The 24,761-nt window shown below is 47.2% G+C and overlaps 1 pseudogene; it reads right to left on the minus strand.

Annotated features, from left to right (window-relative positions):
* Positions 1 to 279: 279 nt before the first annotated feature.
* LOC139229775 (zinc-binding protein A33-like) lies at positions 280 to 18,519 on the minus strand (annotated as a pseudogene).
* Between the last annotated feature and the right edge of the window lie 6,242 nt (positions 18,520 to 24,761).

Here is a 24,761-nt window from a genome sequence, read left to right on the forward strand (position 1 = left end):
TGGGGTCGTGAATGATCGGGAGTCGGAGTTACGTATTGGGGGCTGGAAGAGCGGGTGGGCTGTGGTCAGGAATGACCGGGGACCAGAGGGGAAGCATGGCTCCGGAGCAGCAGATCGGGGGGCGGAGGAGCGGCTTGCGAGCAGGAGCGAGTGTTGGGGGGGGGGGATTTGGAATATCCAGGAGGAGCAGGAGGGCTGGGCGGAGGCAGGCGACATTGGAGGATGGGAGTAATCTGGGGAGGGGGATAGGAGGCCTCGAGTGGGGGGGGGGGGGGGGGGGGGGGGGGGAGTGTCTCCGATCGCGGGGAGGGGGAGGGGGTGAGGCAGGGACACTGGATCCAGGAGGTAAGTGTAAAGGTGCTTACCTCCTGGATCCAGCAGTACTCACCTTCCATTGGCTGGTGGGTTTCACCAGGCCTGAAAAACCCAACCAGCTGCAGTTAAATTTAAAATGGAGGTTAAATCTGAGGCACGCCAGCCTCATTATAATATTTAAATGATGACCCGCCTCCTGGGAGCGGGATTGGCTGCCCGGCCCCGTCCCGCCTCTGTTAATACCGGAAGTGTTGGAGGTGGGTTCTGGTCAGGATTCAGATTTTAACACTTTAACTTCCCACCCGACCACAACCCACCCGTTTTTGGGGTTAAAATTCCCCCCATCGTCACTCGGTTGTACCCGCCCTGACCTCAGGTGACATTGGGACCATCCGCACCACCTGTGACTGAGACCGACGACCATCAGTTTGCAGCTGGCAGGAGGCAGGTAGGTGGTATGAAATTATGGGATGGACAGGTTAGTGACCTTTGACTCCGCAGATTGTCAGTGGGGGGGAGTTTTTCCCGCTGTCACTCTGTCCTGGACAGAAGAAGGGAAAGAGTGTCTCAGTGAAAGTGTGGGTGAAGGTGTGGAGATGGGACATGTTGTCCGCATTGTAAAATGACACCTGTCCCCCCTCATAGTCCAGGAACACCCCGATCTTCCGGGGATCCCCACTCGGGGTGAGGTGGGTATCAGAGGGTGAGGTGAAGGCAACATAGCCAATTCCGGGATCCAGCCACACAGTCCAGTATCCGGCCTCAGGTCTCAGGCTGATTCCCCCTTTCCTGTCGACAGACTCTCGGGCCACTCCCACACCCCACCGTGTCTTGTTCCCCACCTCCACCTCCCAGTAGTGTCTCCCTGATGTGAATCCCTCCGATCCCAGGACAAAGGCCCAGCGATCAAATCTCTCCGGCGTGTCAGGGAGCTCCTGCCGTTTGTCTCCGTGTCTCACACTGGTCCGGTCCTCAGACACGATGAGCCAGGGATGGGCTGTGTTCGGATCCAGAGTCAAAGAGGCTGGAGCTGGGGGAAAGTTACAATAACACAGTGAGCGGTTTAGTTTGTTGCTGTGATTTATTCAAACACTTTCCCTTTTTAAAGTGACAATTCGGGGGATTCCCGGGAACTGCGGTGTGTTTAAAGGGCTCCAGGTTCTGTTATTGGAATCTGCTCTGACCCGGGGGTTTACACTCCTGGGGTCACTCTGACCTCTGCTGACCACTGCGATCTGACCAGGAACTCTGCGGCCCCCGGTCCCCTGCTGTTCTCATCGGCTGCAGAGTGACCCAGGGACCTTCAGAAACACACAGTGGATCGGCACCAGAGGCTACGGCGGGGCTTCCGAACGGAAGAGGGGGAAAGGTACAGGCACCGGAAGGGAAGAGAGAAGGGAAGGGGAAAAGGGGAAAAGAAGCAAAAGTGGGGGAACTGCTGCAGAGGGGAAGAGAGAACCCAGAGGAGGAGGGAAATTATATTAAAAAACAGCATCATTAAATCACAATAGACTCAACACACAATCCGGCAAAACTAAACTGATGGACATAAAAGGACAGGTGGAAGCGGCATTTCTACAGGAGACCCTCCTCTTCGCCCTCAGAACACACCACGTTTATGAGTGAGTGGGTGGGACAAATGCTGGCCACCTTCTCAGCCAAGAGCAGAGGACAGTCACACTAATCACCAGCAACCTCCCCATTACTCTGGAGATACACATTCCTGGAGAAGGAGGCCGCTCCATCCTAATGAAATTTGATGAACAGGAGAACCCAAAGTGATGCTTCAGTTCAGTGTCCCGAATGAGGAGTCCCCGCATCAGCATTCTTCACACTCGCCCCACCTATGGACAGCACAGGAACCAGGAGTGGAGACCCAAACTGTGCTCTTCACTCCAAACAGGACAAGCTCCCAGCGGACACAGGACACGAGGACCAGCAGCCGGAGCAATCCGAGATGAGTGTGGTGTCCTGGGCCTAGAGGATGTATGGTGGGCCCACACCCCAAAGAGAAGGAATTCACCTTCTTCTTGAACCCACACAAGACACACTCCAGGATCGGCTACTCCTCCCTGAAGCATCCCGTCTATCCCGCCTAACCTGTTGTGATAGGAGGTAAACAGGACTTGCACCAATTATCCTCCATTCAGTCCTCAGAGCCTCAAACCTTCCCTCCTACATGACTCAGAGTTCCTGCCTACCTCTAGGCGAAGCTCATCTCCTCACATATACCCTGAGGTGGAAAATGCAGACTGAACTATTGCACACGGTCACTCTGTGCCCTAATCTCAGACAGTGAGCTCTAACCTGGAAAATCCACACCAACTGTCAGCCACCCTACCAAGATTAACATCCCATAATCCCGGAGCTTTCTCCCCTCCGACTGAACCTCCCACACCCTGTACTGGAGACACAGAACCAGATACTCTGAAATTCATCACAATCATGTCAATACATAAGAAAAGTAAGGTTATCCCCACATGGTCACCATACACACTCCTTAATGCTGACTATAAAATATTGGCCAAGGTCCTGACCTCTAGACGAGACACGGACATCAGTGATCATTTAATCTGGGGTCTGGGAGCCGGTTTAGGCTCCTCTCATCTGGGTTTATAAATCAGGGAAAGGAATATAAGAGTTTTACCAGGGTTAATGGCGTCTATCATTTCTCTCCACGCTGTGTACTGTAAAGGGCCGTTGAACTTTCCGATCGACAGCTTGTCATCTGCTAATGATAGTTTATAATAATCCTCACCAGTCCTGTAAATATTAAACAGTTGATGTTATAAATTGACCATAAACACTTTGCTGAGTTATTTTACTAAATTGTGCAGAGTTTCAGTAAACAGTTTGTCCTACCTCCTCTTCTGACACGTTTCCTCCTGAAATCAATAAAACACAAATCTGAGTTGACGGAGATTGACCGTCTATATCCGGACAGCAGAAATTACACCCACATTGTTACAAGATGTTGATAATTCCCAATTCTCACTGCCGGGACCACACAGATAGAAAGACAATATATTTGAAAACTGGACAGCAGAAATTTCACCAAAAATTATTAAAATCATCTGGTAAAAAGAGGATGCAGTTGGTAAAAGTGATTTAGTTGTCAGGTTGTGGAGGTCGGGAGGTGTGTCGTTGAGTCGGGAGTCCGTGAGTTCGGCGAGAGGCCTATAAAGGCCGCGAGGTGCGTCACTGAGTCGAGAGTCCGTGAGTTCGACGAGAGGCCTATAAAGGCCGCTAGGTCGGGAGGTGCGTCACTGAGTCGGGAGTCCGGCGAGAGGCCATAAAGGCGGAGCTTGTGCAGCTACAGGGAGAAGGCAAAAAAGTAGAAGGAAATAGAAAGGTGACGTCACAGCCAAGGGGGTAAGTGATTGGTAAGTCGTTTTTCTTTTTTCTTTTCTTTCTCAGTGAGTAACTTTTAGCATTGTTGTTGCCAATTTAAGTGTATCTAAGGGTTAAGTCATTGCAGGAGAGCTCGGACACATGTTATGCTCCTCCTGTACTATGTGGGAAATCAGGAATGCCTCCGGTGTCCCTGACGACTACGTGTGCAGGAAGTGTATCCACCTCCTCCTGTACTATGTGGGAAATCAGGAATGCCTCCGGTGTCCCTGACGACTACGTGTGCAGGAAGTGTATCCACCACCAGCTCCTGACGAACCGCATTGCGGCACTGGAGCTGCGAGTGGATTCACTCTGGAGCATGCATGATGCTGAGAATGACGTGAGTAGCACGTTTAGTGAGTTGGTCTTCCTGCAGGTAAAGGGTACACAGCCAGATAGGGAACGGAAGACCAACAGTAAGAGCAGTGCAAGGAAGGTAGTGCAGGGGTCCCCTGTGGTCATCCCCCTGCAAAGCAGATACACCGCTTTGAGTACTGGTGAGGGGGATGACTCATCAGGGGGGAGCAGCAGCAGCCAAGTTCATGGAACCGTGGCTAGCTCTGCTGCACAGGAGGGCAGGAAAAAGAGTTGGAGAGCAATAGTGATCGGGGATTCAATTGTAAGGGGAACAGATAGGCGTTTCTGCGGCCGCAACTGAGACTCCAGGATGGTACGTTGCCTCCCTGGTGCAAGGTTCAAGGATGTCTCGGAGCAGGTGCAGGACATTCTGAAAAGCCAGTTGTCGTGGTGCATAAAGGTACCAATGACATAGGTAAAAAACGGGATGAGGTCCTGCGATGCGAGTTTAGGGAGCTTGGAGCTAAATTAAAAAGTAGGACCTCAAAAGTAGTAATCTCAGGATTGCTACCTGTGCCACGTGCTGGTCAGAGTAGGAATCGCAGGATAGCTCAGATGAATACGTGGCTTGAGGAGTAGTGCAGAAGGGAGGGATTCTAATTCCTGGGACATTGGAACCGGTTCTGGGGGAGGTGGGACCAGTACAAACCGGACAGTCTGCACCTGGGCAGGACCGGAACTAATATCCTAGGGGGAGTGTTTGCTAGTGCTGTTGGGGAGGAGTTAAACTAATATGGCAGGGGGATGGGAACCTATGCAGGGAGACAGAGGGAAATAAAAAGGAGGCAGAAGCAAAATATAGAAAGGAGAATAGTAAAAGTACAGGGCAGAGAAACCCAAAGCAAAAAACAAAAAGGGCCACATTACAGCAAACTTCTAAAGGGGCAAAGTGTGTTAAAAAAAACAAGCCTGAAGGCGAGGAGTATTCGGAATAAGGTGGATGAATTAACTGCGCAGATAGCAGCTAATGGATTCGATGTGATTGGCATCACGGAGACATGGCTCCAGGGTGACCAAGGCTGGGAACTCAACATCCAAGGCTATTCAGCATTTAGGAAGGATAGACAGAAAGGAAAAGGAGGCAGGGTGGCATTGCTGGTTAAAGAGGAAATCAATGCAATTGTAAGGAAGGACATTAGCCTGGATGATGTGGAATCGGTATGGGTGGAGCTGCGGAATTCCAAAGGGCAGAAAACACTAGTGGGTGTTGTGTATAGACCACCAAATAGTAGTAGTGAGGTTGGGGACAGCATCGAACAAGAAATAAGGGATGTGTGCAATAAAGGTACAGCAGTAATCATGGGCGACTTTTATCTACACATTGATTGGGCTACCTAACTGGTGGCAATGCGGTGGAGGAGGATTTCCTGGAGTGTATGAGGGATGGTTTTCTGGACCAATATGTCGAGGAACCAACCAGGGAGCCGGCCATACTAGACTGGGTATTGTGTAATGAGAAGGGACTAATAAGCAATCTTGTTGTGTGAGGCCCCTTGGGGAAAAATGACCATAATATGGTAGAATTCCTTATTAAGATGGAGAGTGACAAAGTTAATTCAGCGTGAATTGGCTAGAATAGATTGGCAAACGATACTCAAAGGGTTGATGGTGGATGAGCAATGGCAAATATTTAAAGATCACATGGATGAACTTCAGCAAATGTACATCCCTGTCTGGAGTAAAAATAAAACTGGGAAAGTGGCTCAACCATGGCCAACAAAGGAAATTAAGGACATTGTTAAAGCCAAGAAAGAGGTATATAAATTGGCTAGAAAAAGCAACAAACCTGAGAACTAGGAGAAATTTAGAATTCAACAGAGGAGGACTAAGGGTTTAATTAAGAGGGGGAAAATAGAGTACGAGAGGAAGCTTGCAGAGAATATAAAAACTGACTGCAAAAGCTTCTATAGATATGTGAAAAGAAAAAGATTGGTAAATACAAACGTAGGTCCCTTGCAGTCGGATTCAGGTGAAATTATAATGGGGAATAAAGAAATGGCAGACCAATTGAACCAATACTTTGGTTCTGTCTTCACGAAGGAAGATAGAAATAACCTTCTTAAGTTATTCGGGGACAGTAGGTCTAGTGAGAAGGAGGAACTGAAGGATATCCTTATTATGTGGGAAATTGTGTTCTGGAAATTGATGGGATTGAAGGCCGATAAATCCCCGGGGCCTGATAGTCTGCATCCCAGAGTGCTTAAGGAAGTGGCCCAAGAAATAGTGGATGCATTGGTGATCATTTTCCAACAGTCTATCGACTCTGGATCAGTTCCCATGGACTGGAGGGTAGCTAATGTAACACCACTTTTTTTAAAAAGGAGGGAGCGAGAAAACGGGTAATTATAGACCGGTTAGCTTGACATCAGTAGTGGGGAAAATGTTGGAATCAATCATGAAGGACGAAATAGCAGCGCATTTCGAAAGCAGTGACAGGATCGGACCAAGTCAGCATGGATTTATGAAAGGGAAATCAACTTGACGAATGTTCTGGAATTTTTTGAGGATGTAACTAGTAGAGTGGACAAGGGAGAACCAGTGGATGTGGTGTATTTGGACTTTCAGAAGGCTTTTGACAAGGTACCACACAAGAGATTGTTGTGCAAAATCAAAGCACATGGTATTCGGTGTAATATACTGACGTGGATAGGGAATTGGTTGGCAGACAGGAAGCAGAGAGTTGGGATAAACGGGTCCTTTTCAGAATGGCAGGCAGTTACTTGTGGAGTGCCGCAGGGCTCAGTGCTGGGACCCCAGCTCTTTACAATATACATTAACGATTTGGACGAAGGAATAGAGTGTAATATCTCCAAGTTTGCAGATGACACTAAGCTGGGTGGCGGTGTGAGCTGTGAGGACGCCGCTAAGAGGCTGCAGGGTGACTTGGACAGGTTTGGTGAGTGGGCAAATGCATGGCAGATGCCGTATAATTTGGATAAATGTGAGGTTATCCATTTTGGGGGCAAAAACACGAAGGCAAAATATTATCTGAATGGCGGCAGATTAGGAAAAGGGGAGGTGCAACGAACCTGGGTGTCATGGTTCATCAGTCACTGAAAGTGGGCACGCAGGTACAGCAGGCGATAAAGAAGGCAAATGGTATGTTGGCCTTCATAGCTAGGGGATTTGAATATAGAAGCAGGGAGGTCTTACTGCAGTTGTACAGGGCTTTCGTGAGGCCTCACTTGGAATAGTGTGTTCAGTTTTGGTCTCCTAGTCTGAGGAAGGACGTTCTTGCTATTGAGGTAGTGCAGCGAAGGTTCACCAGACTGATTCCAGGGATGGCTGGGCTGTCATATGGATCAACTGGGCTTTTATTCACTGGAGTTTAAAAGGATGAGAGGGGATCTCATAGAAACATATGAGATTCTGACGGGACTCGACAGGTTAGATTCGGGAAGAATGTTCCCGAAATTGGGGAAGTCCAGAACCACGGGACATAGTCTTTGGATAAGGGGTAAGCCATTTAGGACTGAGATGAGGAGAAACTTCTTCACTCAGAGAATTGTTAACCTGTGGAATTGCCTGCCGCAGAGAGTTGTTGATGCCAGTTCAGTGGATATATTCCAGAGGGAGTTAGATATGGCTCTTACGGTTAAGGGGATCAAGAGGTATGGAGAGAAAGCAGGAAAGGGGCAATGAAGGAATGATCAGCCATGATCTTATTGAATGGTGGTGCAGGCTCGAAGGGCTGAATGGCCTACTCCTGCACCTATTTTTCTATGTTTCTAACTGAACACCAGTCTCACTCAGAGACACAGTGACTCTCACAGCCACTGTACCAGACACACCCACACACTCACACAATGTAACTGGACCAGGAATGTAATGTGAGCTCCAGGAGAATATTACCCTCTTGGGGACACAGAAATAATTACAGGCGAAGTATAAGATCAGGGCAACTCGGAACCCGGATCCTGAAGACAGTGTGGGAGCTGGTTAGTTCAGTCACAATAGCAGATCCACCCCGGAATAGACAAAACAATCGGTTGAAATTAGTTTAGAATTTTTCAGCAAATGCTGCATTTATGTCAACACTGTCGGTTATTTTACAACTAACCCACAATATAATCCTCACCTTCAGAAATGTCAGCCCGTCTTGTTGCTCCATCTGTTTCTGCAACTTTGAAAGCTGCTCCTCAATAGAATTTAAATTCTCTTGAATTTCTCGAAGGTTTTTCTCCATTGTATCTACAATCCTCTCCTCTTCTCCCCTGAGATCTCTGATTAAACGCTGCTCTTTTTCAGTGAGAATCTGGTGCATTTTAGCGAACTCGGATGAGATGTGGGTCTGCAGACTGCTCGACTGTTCCTACCAAATGAAATGTGAAAAATAATCATGTATCGCGATAGAGGGAACAAAACTCACCGAGATCCCAGAAAATCAGCACAGGGAGACCTTACCCTAGCTTCGGAAATCTGCCGTTTCTGTTTCCGTTCCGTTTCTAGAACCGCCGATATCTTCTCTGTGAGAGATTTTAAAGAGGATTTCAGCTGATCCTGGGATTGGGAGAAAATCACAGAATGAAAGGGCCGGAGTGTGAAAATGTAATAAAATAATCAGGTAATAAAATCTGTTCCATTTTACCTTGTAGATTTCAACAGCTTCTTTAATCGACATGAAGCGGTGGTCTCTGTGTTTCCATGCATCTATGCAAGTGTAACAGATCAGTTTCTTGTCAGTTTCACAAAACAGCTTCAGTTCTTCCTGATGTTCCTCACAGTGAGGTTTATTTTCCTTCTCTCTCGGATTCAGGGTTAATTTTCAAGCTTTCTCCGACAGACTGGCTAAGGCCCGACTGGTCCGGAGGTTTATTTCCGGAAACTCCTCTCCACATTCCGGGCAGGAGTTTGTCTCCTTCTTTTCCCAACACCGTGTGATACAGGAGCGGCAGAAGTTGTGTCCACACTTCAGTGAAACCGGATCGGTGAAGAATTCAAGACAAATGGGACAAGATACCTCCTCAGTCCAACTCTCGGGCTGCTGCTTGGAAACCATGTTAACACTCAGCACTTCCTGATTCAACCCACTTTCAGTCTCAATATTGCTGAGCTCCAGCTGGATCCTGTCACTAGGTGGCGCTGCTGGACAATATTTCTCAACCAAGGATTTTTGTAGGATTGCTGAAAAAGATTTTGTTGCGGGAAAACCACACATTTGCTTTCTGTACAGTGAAGGGCCGTATTAAACAAACCGATTTACTCTGTGCATCAGTTTAATGTTGTATGGAGCCAGGAAACACGCTCTAAAGGTGTAGAAATAATTGCTCTAATCTCAAATGTTTTGCAGGTGATGTGAATATGTCAGAAACTGTGATAATTATCTTGGATTTGTTAAACTATTTAATTGCACCATCCTCCATACATTGATGTGCTTTTTATTACAGTTTATTGATTTAATGTGAGGTTTTGGGGGATGTGCCGTTATGTTGCTCCACATGTTGGCCCGGATTTGAAGTTTGGAGCCACCTCTGGTCATATTTCAGGCCCGGACAATCTGAAAGCACAGCAGGAGGTCATTCGGCCCAACATGTCGGTGTTGTGCTGTAGGAGATTCCAGGGCTAGGGACAGACAATAAATGCTGACCTTGTCAGTGATGCCCACATCGAAAGAATGGATAAAAAACAAATATCTGTGGTTAGAATTATTGTCTCGACTGGTAGACAAAATTCCTTAAAATGCATCCCTGTTACTCCTTACCCTCCCATCTGGAGCACGATGCTCAATTCTGGGCATCACCTCAGGAAGGATCTTTTGGCCCAGAAATCCCAGCCTCCCCAGGTCCGTAGGAGTGTGTACGGACCCGGGAAGGCATCGCAAAAGCCAGTTTTCAACGCACAATGCACTGAAAACTGCCTTTTCCGATCTGTCGAGCTCCAGCTTGTTCGATCCTCCGCATCTCGGGAGCGAGGACATTCGCATGGGCAAGATTGCGGTATGTGCACATATCTTGCCCAGCAAATGTCCTGAAAACTCTCACGCCTGATAAAAGCAGGAGCATAGCCTACTTTTACAGGTGTAAGAGTTTTAAAACACACAAAAACATAATAAAATTTAAAAAACACATTTTATTGTTAAAAACCCTGCCCACTATGATAAATTTATTTTAAACCATAATTAAAAAAACATTAGAAGATCAGAATTTTTCTTTCTAAGACATTTTTTAACTTTAATTTCAATTATTTTTAATTATGTGAGGTGTGTTTTTAATTTTTTTATTTTAGTATTTCGTGTTTGTTTTTTTTCTCATTAATAGCAATGAGAACTCGTCGATACGGAGTTCTCATTGCTATTAATGAGAAAGCTGTGGAATACTGTACCTGATTGGTTGAGCAGTGACACATGACTGCATCTTCTGTGTCCGAACCTCGAGGACGGGAGCGCACTTCGCAGTGTGGGAAGAGAAGGCCTCCCCAACGGAATCCCACGCTCCTCCGGGACCACCAGGTACTTTCGTAAAAATTCTCTGATCGGAGGCGTTCATCCGAAAGAAGCCTCCGACCGTAATTTCAGGGCCTAGATTTGGACGGGGTGCAGTGCAGATTTACCAGAATGATACCAGGGTTAAAAGGACTAAGTTATGAGGACAGGTTACACAGAAGGTCTTGTACTCCTTGAGTATAGAAGATTATGGGGTGAACTAATTGAGATGTTTAAGATGATTTAAGGATTTGATAGGGTCGATGGAGAGGAACTATTTCCTCTGGTGGGGGGCGGGGAGTCCAGAATAAATGGGAATAACCTTAAAATTAGAGCTAGGCTGTTCAGGGGTGATGTTAGGAAACACTTCTACATGTAAGGGTAGTGGAAATCTGGGACTTTCTCTCCCCAAAATACTATTGAGGCTGGGCACCAATTGAAAATATTCAAACTGAGATTGATAGATTTTTGTTGGGCAATGATATTAAGGGATATGGAACCACAGCCGGTAAATGGAGTTAAGGTACAGACCATCCAAGATCTAACTGAATGATGGAATAGGCTTGAATTACTGAATGGTCTCCTCCTGTTCCTATGTTACTAATTGGTGAATACCGTCTTCAACCCAAAATTGACTGATTGACGTAGCGTCTGTTTTTTATTTATACATTTATGGGATGTGGGCATTGCTGGCAAGCCAGCATTTATTGCACATCCCTAATTTCCCTAGAGAAGGTGCTAGTGAGCCACCTTCTTGAACTGCTGCAGTCCGTGTGGTGAAGGTGCTCCCACAGTGCTCCTGGGGAGGGAGTTCCAGGATTTTGACACAGCGATGATGAATGAATGGTGATATACTTCCAAGTCAGAATGGTGTGCGACTCTGATGGGAACTTGGAGGTGGTAGTGTTCCCATGCGCCTGCTGCCCTTGTCCTTTTCGGTGATAAAAGTCACGGGTTTGGGTGGTGCTGTCGGAAAAGCCTTGGCGAGTTGCTGCACTGCAACTTCTAGATGTTACACTTTGCAGGCACGGTGCACCAGTGGTGCAGGGTGTGAATGTTTAGGGTGGTGGATGGAGAGCCGATCAAACGGGCTGCTTTGTCCAGGATGGTTCTGGAGTGTTGTTGGAACTGCACTCATCCAGGCAAGTGGAGAGTATTCCATCAAACTCCTGACCTACCTGATAGACAGTGGAAAGGCTTTGGGGAGTCAGGAGGTGAGACACTCACCACAGAATCCCCAGCCTCTGACCTGCTCTCATAGGCTCATTATTTATGTGGCTGGTCCAGTTAGGTTTCTGGTCAATGGTGACCCCCAGGATGTTGATGGGGGCGGGGGGGATTTGATGATGGTAATGCCTTTCAATGTCCATCAGAGGTGTTTCGAATCGTTTGTTCGAGATAGACATTGCCTGGCACTTGTGTAATGCGAGTGTTACTTGCCACTTATCAGCCAAAGCCTGAATGCTGTCCAGATCTTGCTGCATATGGGCCCAGACTGCTTCATTATCTGAGCAGTTGCAAATGGAACTGAACACGGTGCAATCATCAGCAAAGATCACTACTGCTGAGAGATGGTCATTGATGAAGCAGCTGAAGATGTTCGAACCCAGGACACTGCCCTGAAGAATGCCTGCAGGGATGCTAATGTCACATATCAACGTCTGAATACTTTAGAATCTTTAGAGGAATATAGAAGGATAAGAGGTAAAATTAAAAAGGATATTAGGAATGCTAAGAGGGAGCACGAGAAATTCTTGGCCAGTAAAATTAAGGAAAACCCTAAGATGTTCTATAAATATATTAAGAGTAAGAGGGTAACTAAGGAAAGGGTAGGGCCTATGAGAGACCATGAGGGTAATCTTTGAGAGGAGGCGGAAGATATTGGTCGGGTTCCTAACGAATACTTTGCATCTGTTTTCATAAAGGAAAGCGGTAATGTAGATACTGCTATAGAGGAGGAGTGTGATATTCTGGATGAAATAAATATTGTGAGAGAGGAAGTATTAAGGGGTTTAGCAGCTTTGAAAGTAGATAAGTCCCCAGGCCCGGATGAAATGCATCCCAGGTTGTTGAGCGAAGTTAAAGAGGAAATAGCAGAGGCCTTGACCATCATTTTCCAGTCCTCTTTGGATCTGGACATCCGGAGGATTGGAGAACTGCTTAGGTAATACCCTTGTTTAAGAAGGGAAAAACGGATAGGCCAAGTAATTACAGGCCTGTCAGCCTAATGTCAGTGATGGGAAAGTTATTGCAAAAAATCCTGAAAGACAGGATAAATCTGCATTTGGATAGGCAAGAATTAATTAGGGACAGTCAGCACAGAGTGCTGGGTGTCATGTACATCAGCCATTGAAAGTGGGCATGCAGGTACAGCAGGCGATGAAGGCGGCAAATGGTATGTTGGCCTCCACAGCTAGGGGATTTGAGTATAGGAGCACGGATGTCTTACTGCAGTTGTACAGGGCCTCAGTGAGGCCTCACCTGGAATATTGTGTTCAGTTTTGGTCTCCTAATCTGAGGAAGGACGTTCTTGCTATTGAAGGAGTGCAGCGAAGGTTCACCAGACTGATTCCTGGGTTGGCAGGACTGACATATGAGGAGAGACTGGATCAACTGGGCCTTTATTCACTGGCGTTTAGAAGGATGAGAGGGGATCTCATAGAAACATATAAAATTCTGACGGGACTGGACAGGTTAGATGCAGGAAGAATGTTCCCGATGTTGGGGAAGTCGAGAACCAGGGGACATAGTCTAAGGATAAGGGGTAAGCTATTTAGGACTGAGATGAGGAGAAACTTCTTCACTCAGAGTTGTTAACCTGTGGAATTCCCTACCGCAGAGAGTTGTTGATGCCAGTTCATTGGATATATTCAAGAGGGAGTTAGATATGGCCCTTAAGGCTGAAGGGATCAAGGGGTATGGAGAGAAAGCAGGAAAGGAGTACTGAGGTGAATGATCAGCCATGATCTTATTGAATGGTGGTGCAGACTCGAAGGGCCAAATGGCCGACTCCTGCACCTATTTTCTATGTTTCTATTTGTTAAGGGAAGATCATGTTTGACTAACCTGATTGAATTTTTTGAGGAGGTAACCAAGAGGGTCGATGAGGGTCGTGCGTACTCTGTAGTATATATGGACTTTAGCAAGGCTTTTGATAAGGTCCCACATAGTAGACTGGTCATGAAGGTTAAAGCCCATGGTATCCAGGACAAACTGGCAAGTTGGATCCAAAATTGGCTTGGAGGGGGAAGCAAAGGGTAATGATTGATGGATGTTTTTGTGACTGGAAGGATGTTTCCAGTGGGGTTCCGCACAGCTCAGTTCTGGGTCCCTTGCTTTTTGTGGTATATATCAACGATTTAGATTTGAATATAGGGAATATGATTAAGAAGTTTGCAGGTGACACTAAAATTGGCTGTGTGGTTGATAGTGAAGAGGAAAGTCATGGGCTGCAGGAGAATATCAATCTACTGGTCAGGTGGGCAGAGCAGTGGCAAATGCAATTTAATTCTGGGAAGTGTGAGGTGATGCACTTTGGGAGGGCGAATAAGGAAAGAGTATACACATTAAGCGGTAGGCCATTTAATAGTGTAGATGAACAAAGGGACCTTGGAGTGCTTGTCCACAGATCGCTGAAAGTAGTAGGCCAGGTGAATAAGGTGGTTAAGAAGGCATACGGAATGCTTGCCTTTATTGGCCAAGGCATAGAATATAAGAGCAGGGAGGTTATGCTTCAATTGTATAATATTTTGGTTAGGCCACAGCTGGAGTACTGCGTGCAGTTCTGGTCGCCGTATTATAGGAAGGACGTGATTGCATTGGAGAGGTGCAGAGGAGATTTACTAGGATGCTGTCTGGAATGGAGAATCTTAGTTATGAGGACAGATTGGATAGGCTGGGTTTGTTCTCATTGGAACAGAGGAGATTGAGAGGAGACCTCATTGAGGTGTACAAAATATTGAGGGGCCTGAACATAGTGGATAGTAAGGGTCTATTTCCATTAGTGGAGGGGGCTATTACAATGGGGCATAGTTTTAAGGTGGTTGGTGGAAGGTTTAGCGGGGATTTGGGGGGTGGGGGCTTCTTTATGCAGAGGGTTGTGGGGATCTGGAACTCGCTGCCTGGAAGAGTGGTGGATGCAGAAACCCTCACCACTTTTAAGAGATGGTTGGATGGGCACTTACGGCACAGACACGATGGGCCGAAATGGCCTCCTTCAGCGCTGTAAATTTCTATGTTTCTATGATGTCCTGGGGCTGAGATGATTGACTTCCAACAACCACAACCATCTTCCATTGTGTGAGTATGATTCCAGCTAGTGGAGAGTTTACCTTGGGGTTCCCATTGACTTCAGTTTTACCTGGGCTCCTCGATAACACACTCAGTCAAATGCTGCCTTGACGCCAAGGGCTCTCTCACTTCCCCTCTGGGATTCTAGGTTTATATATTTAAGAACATCAGAAACAGGAGCAGGAGTAGGCCATTCGGCCCTTCGAGTCTGCTCCGCCATATAATAAGATCATGGTTGATCTTCTACCTCCATTCCACTTTCCCGCCCTATCGCCATGTCCTTTGGTTCCCTTATTGTCCAAAAATCTATCGATCTCAGTCTTGAATCTGGCCTGGGTAAACTGAAGCCAAAGACTGGCAGGCAGAAATGTAATGGAGCAATGGGCAGCCTTTAAAGTGGAGATGGTTCGAGTACAGTCTATATATAATCCCACAAGGGAAAGGAGGGTAACCAAAGCCGGTGCTCCCTGGATAACGAAGGAATTAAGAGATTAGGATGAAACATAAAAAGGGGGCGTATGACAGATGTCAGCTTGATAATAGAAGGGCAAATCAGGCTGTATCTAAAAAGTACAGAGAAGTGAAACAGGAAATAAGAGGGGCAAAGTGACAGTACGAGAATAGATTGGTGACTAACATAAAAGGGAATGTAAAGGTCTTCTGTCGGCATATTAACAGTAAAAGGGTTAGCAGAGGAGTGGTGGGGCTGATTAGGGACCAAAACAGAGATCTATTGGTGGAGGCAGAAGGCATGGCTGAGGTACTAAATGAGTACTTTGCATCAGTGTTCATCAAGGAAAAGGACTTTGCCCAATCTACTGTGAACAAGGAGGTTGGTGGGATTCTGGATCAGTTAAAAGTCAGTAAAGAGGAGGTACTAGGAAGGCTGGCAGTATTAAAGTGGATTAGTCTCCCGATCTGGATGGATGTATCCGGGGTTACTGAGGGAAGTAAGGGTAGAAATTACAAAGCTGCACATCTTTCAATTCTTCTTAGATACAGGGGTGGTGCCAAAGGACTGGAGGATTGCAAATGTTACACCGTGGTTCAAAAAAGGGGAGAAGACTAAACGTGGCAATTGCAGGCCAGTCAGTTTAATGTCGGTATAAAAGCAAAGTTCCCAGTTCTGTCGAAAGGCCATCGACCTGAAACATTAACTCTGTTTCTCTCTCCACAGATGCTGCCTGACCTGCTGAGTATTTCCAGCATTGTCTGTTTTTATTTCAGCTTAACGTTGGTGGTCAGGGAGCTTTACGAACCAACAATCTGAGGCAAATTGTGTTTGACTAACTTGATTGAGTTTTTTGATGAGATAACGGAGAGGGTGGATCAGGGCAGTGCAGTTGATGTGTGTATGGATTTTCAAAAGAAGTTTGATAAAGTACCACATATTAGATGTGTTAGAAAAATTGAAGCCCGTGGGTTACAAGGGGCAGTAACAGTGTGGATATAAAATTGCCTGAGGGATAGAAAACAGAGAGTTGTGGTGAATGGCTGTTTTTCGGACTGGATGGAGATATACAGTGGAGTTCCCCACGGTTCAGTACTGCACCACTGCTGTTCTTGATAGACATTAATGACTGATACTTGCGAGTACGGAGCACAATTTTGAAATGTGCAAATGACATAAAACTTGGAAATGTAGTAAAGTGAGGAAGATAGTAATAGACTTCAAAAGGACATTGACAGGTTGGTGGAATGGGGGGGACACATGGCAGATGAAATTCAACGGAGAAAAATGTGGTGATATATTTTTCTGGGAAGAATGAGGAGTGACAACGGCCCAGAAATCCCGGTTTCTCCTTCCCACGGGTGATCGACTGGATCCTAGAAAAAAGATGCGACTTACCAGAACCTGCTGCGCCCACGAGAGATCCCGGTCCTGAGGCCTCCACTGACTGCGTGTTGGAGCGCGTGCACGTCAGGACATGCGCAGGGCTGGAGCTGCAGTCACATGGCTCTGGGCAGCCAATCAAGGTAAAGTATGTTCTCATTCATAATAATGGGAACTCCGTAAGTTGGAGATTCCATTATTATGAATGAGAAACCCCCCAAACACACAAAACATTAATAAAAAAGAGAAAAAATACACTACATATTTAACATTAATTCAAAAAAACTTTTTTTAAATTCTGAAACATTATATAAATAGTTATTATTAAATTATGTAATTATTATTTAGGTATTAAGGTATTATTAAAAAAACTTTCAGAATTTAAAAAAGTTTTTCTAATTATGCTTTAAAATAAATTTACCGCACTTTAAAAAAATAAAATGAGTATTTTTAATCTTATTTTTTGTTTAAAGTGTGTTTTAAAACTCCTGTACCTGTAAAAGTAGGCTATGTGCCTGCTTTTATCAGGCACAAGAGTTTCCAGGACCACCACTGGACAAGATATGGGTAAATACCCCAATCTTGCCCTTGCCAATGTCCTGGATGTGGAGATGTGGAGGATCTGTCAGGCTCCAGCTCCAGCTTGACAGATCGGAAAAGCCGGTTTTCAGCACATGCGCATTGTGCGCTGAAAACCGGCTTTTGTGATGCCTTCCCCGGTCTGTACACACTCCGTACGGACCCGGGAAGCCGGGATCTCTGGGCCATTACATGCTAAATTGTACATTTGTAAAGGGGGTGCAAGGAGAGTGTGTCCTGGGGATGTTTGTGCACAAATCTTTGAAGGTGACACACCAGGTTATCTGAGAAGTTAATGAAGCACAGGTTGTACCTCCCTTGTCCGGGACTCCCTTATCCAGCACCACCCCTCGTCCGGCATGATTCTGGTGGCTGGGGGCACATGTACAGAACGCGGCCGACCTTCGCCCCGACTTTGGGGCCTGCCGACACTCAGCCCACCGACACTTCGGGCTCACACGGGGCACTGACCTCCTCCCCCCTCCCCTACCTCGGGCCGCCTCCCCCCACCTCCTCCGTCGGCGTGACCTCCCTTTATCCGGCAAAATCCCTTACACGGCACAGGCCAGGTCCCAAGGGAGCCGGATAAGGGAGGTTTAACCTGTATATGTGACCCCGGGTTTATAAATAGAGACATAGAATACACAAGCCAGGAAGTTATACGAAACCGATATAAAACACTAATTCTGCTCCAGCTGGAGAATTGTGTCCAATTCTGGGCACCACAATTTAGGAAAGAGGTGAAGACTTTGGAGAGGGTACAGAAGAGATTTACGAGAATGGTTCCCGGGATGAGGGATTACAGTTACACAGATAGACTAGAGAAGCTGGGGTTGTTCTCCTTAGAGCAGAGAAAGCTAAGAGGAGATTTGACGGAGGTGGTTAAATTTATGAAGGTTTAGATAGACCACTATCGCTTAACCCCCGATAACCAGGCTGGCCAGATACACCCAGGACCTCACATGTAGTGGTTGTCCGTGAAGTTCTCCTTGGTGGGGTTGGAGGGACGTCTCCGGGACCTCAGCTGCTGTCTCTCGTAGAGCTGCTGGCGGAGCTCGGAGATACGCTCTTCTTTCTGTGGGGCACGGAACCAGGAAAACAGGACGAGCGGTTAGAGCGAGATTGGGCGTGTGGTCAGTGCACGGGGACTTATTCCCACACGTTGGGCGAGTGGTTCAGGAAATCGCAGGCCCCGTGATTCTCCAGCCATTAAACTTCTGTCCTCCCCCGGGGATGTGAGCGGTTTGTGGAGCCGCCGAGCGGAGGAGCGCGGAGCCCCGCTGCAGAGAGACTGAAGGCGTCTGAAGGACGGTCTCGAGCGGAGCAGCAAAGACCAACGGCAAAAGCGCGAGAGAGAGCGGGAAAAGGGGAGGCTGTGATTGGCCCATCAGCTCGGGGGGCGGGGGAGAGGTGTGTGTCAAGGCTGTGATTGGAGGATGAGCGAGCGATGAGCGGGGCGGGGCGAGTGAAGGCGGTTGAGGAGCGCGCGTCATCTGAAAATCAAAGGCCAACGGCAAAATCGCGCGCGGCCGGAGGGAGGGAGCGCGCGCGGGGATCGGGAGGCTCTGATTGGAGGATCGGCGAGCGTCAGCGCTGGGCGGGGGAGAGAGAGCGGGAAAAGGGGAGTCTGTGATTGGCTGTTCACTCTGGCCCAGTGCAAGGTGCGGGTGAGGATGGTGTGAGGGAGGGAATTGTCCGGCATTTAGAGACAATATTCGCGGCCCGGGACTCCCACAGCTCAATATCCACTTTCACCCCCGTGTTGTTTGAAATAGATTAAATAACAAAGCCCTGCCTTTATATAGCGCCTTTCCCCCCTCAGGACATCCCAAAGCGCTTTACAGACAATGAGGTGCTTTTGAAGTGCAGTCACTGGGGAAGTGTATCCCAACACATTGTTTTATGGCAAACTCTTCTCTCAATGGAAAGACCCAGTGAAAGGAGCCGAGGACCAGTGTCTCGGGCACCGTGCGCTGAGGGTGGAAGCAATGGGAGAGAAGAGCTGGTAAATCTGGAAGTGGTGACTTGGTGATGCCAAGTTTGGATGGTGGGGCGAAGGGAAAACTGAGAGAGTTTAAGGTTTCCCCCAGTTTCAGGGTCCTGGGCGCAGGAACGAGTGTTGTTTGCAGACAGTGAGGAGGGAGAGGGCACCTCACGAACACTGGGGTAGGGTTTCTGCTTTGGGCCCAATCGGCAATCTGGGCACAAATTGCACTCAAACTGGTGCTCGGTACGGGTCTTTGAACTGTTTTTGCTTTGGACAGTATTTGGGGAAGAGCGGGATATATATGTGTGTCGTTAAGTTCTGTCCAATATCATGACACAACGGGGAGGATAATTCCAACACAGGTTCCTTAAGGGGCGGCACAAGGAATCTCCTGCTTAAAGGAGGAGTTAAACTAATATGGGAGGGGGATGGGAACCAATGCAGGGAGACAGAGGGAAACAAAATGGAGAAAAAAGCAAAAGACAGAAAGGAGATGAGGAAAAGTGGAGGGCAGAGAAACCCAAGGCAAAGAACAAAAAGGGCCACTGTACAGCAAAATTCTAAAAGGACAAAGGGTGTTAAAAAAACAAGCCTGAAGGCTTTGTGTCTTAATGCAAGGAGTATCCGTAATAAGGTGGATGAATTAACTGTGCACATAGATGTTAACAAATATGATGTGATTGGGATTACGGAGACGTGGCTCCAGGATGATCAGGGCTGGGAACTCAACATCCAGGGGTATTCAACATTCAGGAAGGATAGAATAAAAGGAAAAGGAGATGGGGTAGCATTGCTGGTTAAAGAGGAGATTAATGCAATAGTTAGGAAGAACATTAGCTTGGATGATGTGGAATCTATATCGGTAGAGCTGCAGAACACCAAAGGGCAAAAAACGTTAGTGGGAGTTGTGTACAGACCTCCAAACAGTAGTAGTGATGTTGGGGAGGGCATCAAACAGGAAATTAGGGGTGCATGCAATAAGGGTGCAGCAGTTATAATGGGTGACTTTAATATGCACATAGATTGGGCTAACCAAACTGGAAGCAATACAGTGGAGGAGGATTTCCTGGAGTGCATAAGGGATGGTTTTCTAGACCAATATGTCGAGGAACCAACTAGGGAGGAGGCCATCTTAGACTGGGTGTTGTGTAATGAGAGAGGATTAATTAGCAATCTCGTTGTGCGAGATTTGGAAAGGTGACATGATAAGTCCAAGTCAGCATGGATTTGTGAAAGGGAAATCATGCTTGACAAATCTTCTGGAATTTTTTGAGGATGTTTCCAGTAGAGTGGACAAGAACCAGTTGATGTGGTATATTTGGACTTTCAGAAGGCTTTCGACAAGGTCCCACACAAGAGATTAATGTGAAAAGTTAAAGCTCATGGGATTGGGGGTAGTGTGCTGACATGGATTGAGAACTGGTTGTTAGACAGGAGGCGCCTTGGGGAAGAGTGACCATAATATGGTGGAATTCTGCATTAGGATGGAGAATGAAATAGTTAATTCAGAGACCATGGTCCAGAACTTAAAGAAGGGTAACTTTGAAGGTATGAGGCGTGAATTGGCTAGGATAGATTGGCGAATGATACTTAAGGGGTTGACTGTGGATGGGCAATGGCAGACATTTAGAGACCGCATGGATGAACTACAACAATTGTACATTCCTGTCTGGTGTAAAAATAAAAAAGGGAAGGTGGCTCAACCGTGGCTATCAAGGGCAATCAGGGATAGTATTAAAGCCAAGGAAGTGGCATACAAATTGGCCAGAAATAGCAGCGAACCCGGAGACTGGGAGAAATTTAGAACTCAGCAGAGGAGGACAAAGGGTTTGATTAGGGCAGGGAAAATGGAGTACGAGAAGAAGCTTGCAGGGAACATTAAGACGGATTGCAAAAGTTTCTATAGATATGTAAAGAGAAAAAGGTTAGTAAAGACAAACGTAGGTCCCCTGCAGTCAGAATCAGGGAAGTCATAACGGGGAACAAAGAAATGGCGGACCAATTGAACAAGTACTTTGGTTCGGTATTCACTAAGGAGGACACTAACAACCTTCCGGATATAAAAGGGGTAATAAAAAATCCTTATTAGTCGGGAAATTGTGTTGGGGAAATTGATGGGATTGAAGGCCGATAAATCCCCAGGGCCTGATGGACTGCATCCCAGAGTACTTAAGGAGGTGGCCTTGGAAATAGCGGATGCATTGACAGTCATTTTCCAACATTCCATTGACTCTGGATCAGTTCCTATCGAGTGGAGGGTAGCCAATGCAACCCCACTTTTTAAAAAAGGAGGGAGAGAGAAAATAGGGAATTATAGACCGGTCAGCCTGACCTCGGTAGTGGGTAAGATGATGGAATCAATTATTAAGGATTTCATAGCAGCGCATTTGGAAAGAGGTGACATGATAGGTCCAAGTCAGCATGGATTTGTGAAAGGGAAATCATGCTTGACAAATCTTCTGGAATTTTTTGAGGATGTTTCCAATAGAGTGGACAAGGGAGAACCAGTTGATGTGGTATATTTGGACTTTCAGAAGGCTTTCGACAAGGTCCCACACATGAGATTAATGTGCAAAGTTAAAGCACATGGGATTGGGGGTAGTGTGCTGACATGGATTGAGAACTGGTTGTCAGACAGGAAGCAAAGAGTAGGAGTAAATGGGTACTTTTCAGAATGGCAGATGGTGACTAGTGGGGTACCACAAGGTTCTGTGCTGGGGCCCCAGCTGTTTACACTGTACATTAATGATTTAGACGAGGGGATTAAATGTAGTATCTCCAAATTTGCGGATGACACTAAGTTGGGTGGCAGTGTGAGCTGCGAGGAGAATGCTATGAGGCTGCAGAGCGACTTGGATAGGTTAGGTGAGAGGGCAAATGCATGGCAGATGAAGTATAATGTGGATAAATGTGAGGTTATCCACTTTGGTGGTAAAGAGAGACAGACTATTATCTGAATGGTGACAGATTAGGAAAAGGAGAGGTGCAACGAGACCTGGTACATTTTGGCCTGTATTTCGATCGTAATTGTCATGTATTTAACTGTCATTGTAACCCATGTATAAACTGACTAGTTGCACACTGTGAGAGCATTGACCATTAGGTGGTGAACTTGTGGGAGACACTCCTAACCTGGTCTTTCAGGTATAAAAGGGGAAGCTCCACCCACCTTCATCACTTCAGTGCTGGCGAATAAATGACTGGTCACAGAGTGACCTTCTCTCAAGCATGGGCCTTGTGTGCATTTATACTGTACAGTAAGGACTTATCATTGGCAACGAGAAACTGGGATTTAAACCACGCGAGCATGGCCACTAGCAGCACAAATGAGAGGTACTATGTTGGGGATGATTGGGACGATTTTATTGGGAGACTACAGCAAAGTTTCATCACTAAGGAATGCTTGGGACAGGAGTCGGCCGACAAACACCGGGCTCATCTCCTGATAGTTTGTGGATCCAGGACCTACTCCCTGATGAAGGATCTTCTAGTGCCAGAGAAGACGTTTGAAGAGCTCAGTAAGTTGATTGGGGAACACTTTACACCGGCGAGCAACATGCACATGGCGAGACACCGGTTTTATACGCACCGGCTACGAGAAGGGCAAAGCGTTCCAGACTTCATGGCAGATCTCCGGCGACTGGCGAGCCTATGTAAGTTTCCAGATGCATGCAGAGCGGCGATGTGAAACCTTTTCCTTGAGGGCATCGGGCACGCTGGGGTTTTCAGGAAGCTGATTGAGACCAAAGACTTGACCCTGGAAACGGCGGCAGCCTTGATGGCCCAGACTTTTATCTCCGGTGAGGAAGAGACCAGAATGATGTTTGACAAAAATCTGGGCTCAAATGAACAGGGAGTCAACATTGTTAAAGCGGCACACAGTTCTCCAGGCAGACAAGGGCAATTGGACATGCCCCAACATGTAGTCGAACCCAGAGGGGGAATTCAACAGAGACAATGGCTAGCTGAACGGCGATACACACCATCACAAGGGACAATGCGGCCAGTAACACCTGTTAATGGTGCACTTAAGGGCAGTCACAGAGACAGTCAGAGGAGGTCGACTGGTAATGGACCTTTTGTTTCCAACAACGGCTCATGTTGGAGGTGTGGAGGCAAACACCCAGCCAGAGTTTGCAGGTATCAGCAATATACCTGCAGAAATTGCAATGTCAGCGGTCACTTGACGCGTATGTGCAGGAAGCCTGCAGCCAGGCTGACATACGAGGAGGACGGGCCCGATGTAATCCTTACGAGGCCAAATGAACACTGGGGGAAATCAATGGAAGCTGAAGTTCAGCAAGTTCATGTGGAGCAAACATACAGTTCATACATCAGGACGACACCGATAATGATGAAAGTGCTCCTCAGTGACATCCCAGTATCAACGGAGCTAGACACGGGGGCCAGCCAGTCCCTGATGAGTATCAAACAGTTCGAAAAGTTGTGGGGCGTCCAAGGCCAGAAGGCCAAAATTATCGCCGATTGACGCACAGCTACGGACATACACAAAGGAGATCATTCCGGTGCTAGGTAGTCGTGACCCACAAAGATTCGGAGAACAGGCTGGATTGTCCCGAGGGACGGTCCCGCACTACTGGGGAGGAGTTGGTTTGCTGTCATGAACTGGAAATTGGGCGATGTCAATGCAATTTCTTCTGTGGAGCAAGTATCATGCTCACAGATCCTGGACAAATTTGACTCACAATTTCAACCCGGCATTGGCACTTTCATGGGGGCCAAGGTAGTGATTCACATAAACCCGGACGCCAGGCCAGTGCACCACAAGGCCAGAGCGGTGCCGTACGTGATGTGGGAAAAGATAGAAGGCAAATTGGACCGCCTGTTGAGGGAAGGCATCATCTCGCCAGTTGAATTTAGTGACTGGGCGAGCCCGATTGTGCCGGTGCTCAAGGCAGATGGGTCAGTCACGATATGTGGTGATTACAAGGCCATCATCAATCGGATGTCACTCCAGGACCAGTACCCGCTACCGAGAACAGAGAACCTCTTTGCGACGCTATCCGGTGGCAAACTTTCTTCAAAATTGGACCTGACCTCAGCTTACATGACCCAGGAGCTGGCGAGTGAGTTGAAGAAGCTGACCACCATCTTGAGTACAACAGCTGCCCATTCGGGATTCGTTCGGCCGCCGCGATCTTTCAACGAAATATGGAAAGCCTCCTCAAATCGATTCCAGGGACGTTGGTTTTTCAAGACAACATCCTCATCACGGGTCACGATACTGAAGAACACCTCCGTAACTTGGAGGAGGTTACTACGCAGACTGGACCAGGTAGGGCTGCGACTGAAAAAGGTGAAGTGCGTCTTCCTAGCTCCAGAGGTAGAATTCCTGGGGGTGAGGGTAGCAGCAGACGGGATCAGACCTATTGCCTCCAAGACGGAAGCGATCCGCAGAACACCCACACCCCATAACACGACGGAGCTGCGTTCGTTCCTGGGGTTCCTGAACTATTTTGATAACTTTCTTCCCAAATTGAGCACGCTGTTAGAGCCGCTACACATGCTCCTACGCAAAGGTCGTGAATGGGTCTGGGGGGACAGTCAGGAAAGGGCTTTTGATC

Source organism: Pristiophorus japonicus, chromosome 19 (genome assembly GCF_044704955.1).
Source record: "Pristiophorus japonicus isolate sPriJap1 chromosome 19, sPriJap1.hap1, whole genome shotgun sequence".
Lineage (NCBI taxonomy): Eukaryota > Metazoa > Chordata > Chondrichthyes > Pristiophoridae > Pristiophorus > Pristiophorus japonicus.